The following is a 1071-nucleotide window of genomic DNA, read 5'->3' on the forward strand; positions in this document are numbered from 1 at the left end:
GGTAGAAGAAATGTTGTTTCTTAGGAATCTCATCTATGAGCATGCTGGCGTGTGCTATTTAGGGAAAGAATGTATCTTATTGAAATCTTTTTCATGAGGCAAATATGTGAAGCTACTTGTTACATAATTAGTCTAAAATGCATTTAAAAAAAGTAATGCTATTTATGAGTAAATAAGCAAAAATGACAGGTTTATATCTTTTTGATACTTCTCCGTTGTGAATTTCCTATAGAAGGCTAGCTTTTTATCCCTCTGCGAGCGTTTACAAAACGAATGGGAGATCCACTTGAAGCATTTCCTTCTCCCCTTAGGTTCCAGCGACTGGATTTGTTACGGTTAATATAAGGCAAGTTTTCATTATATTTTTCCCCTCCCATAAAAATTGTTTAAATCTTATTATTTTAGATTTCATTCCTTAGAGCTGTTGAACTTTAGAAATTAAATCACCAAATGCATGCAAATCTTTTTCCAACTTCCTTTCCATCTTAAAGTAACTCTGGCCAGAACACTGTTCTTGCTTGGTGTTCTCTGGGTCTGTATCTTTTGTTATTTGTTGCAGCTATTATACCGTATCCCTTTGTTGTGAGTTTTTCCGGGTGAGCTTGAATCAAACAAGCGGCGTTTTATTCTACACTGTCTTTGCATCCTCCTCTTCTTGGTAAATTTTTTCTCTACTTTCTTCTATAATTGATTAATTTCTTTGCTAATAATCTGTGCGTCAAATTGAAAGAAACGACCCAAAATTCAAAAAATGACTGGTTACGTTGGGGTGTTTTTGTCAGATTCATGGAAACCATTTGCCTCCATCTCAACCAAACTCAATTTTCCCGATAAATTCTGGTAGCATTATTCATATTTTGTTCCCTTTTATACTCCTTTAAAATTATTTATCTCGTATTATATATTGAAGAATTTGTTAATAGGTTTCTGGAATTCTATGTTAATTGGTTGAAAAATCGACCGTACAAGTGATGTGAAGCGGAATTAATTATACTGCTTTATGGTAAGTTATATTTTATGAGTTTCTTGAATGTGAGAATTATGTTAGTTTTCTATTGCTTTATGTTTCTC

The 1071-nt window shown here is 33.1% G+C and overlaps 1 long non-coding RNA gene across 1 annotated transcript; it reads left to right on the top strand.

Moving 5' to 3' along the window:
* The first annotated feature begins 7 nt into the window (after positions 1–7).
* LOC111399291 lies at positions 8–1048 on the top strand. Its single transcript, XR_002703623.1, has 3 exons — positions 8–658; positions 783–840; positions 924–1048. It is a non-coding gene; the product is annotated as an uncharacterized LOC111399291 (long non-coding RNA).
* Positions 1049–1071: the final 23 nt, after the last annotated feature.

This window comes from Olea europaea, chromosome 8 (genome assembly GCF_002742605.1).
Source record: "Olea europaea var. sylvestris chromosome 8, O_europaea_v1, whole genome shotgun sequence".
Classification (NCBI taxonomy): Eukaryota; Viridiplantae; Streptophyta; class Magnoliopsida; order Lamiales; family Oleaceae; genus Olea; species Olea europaea.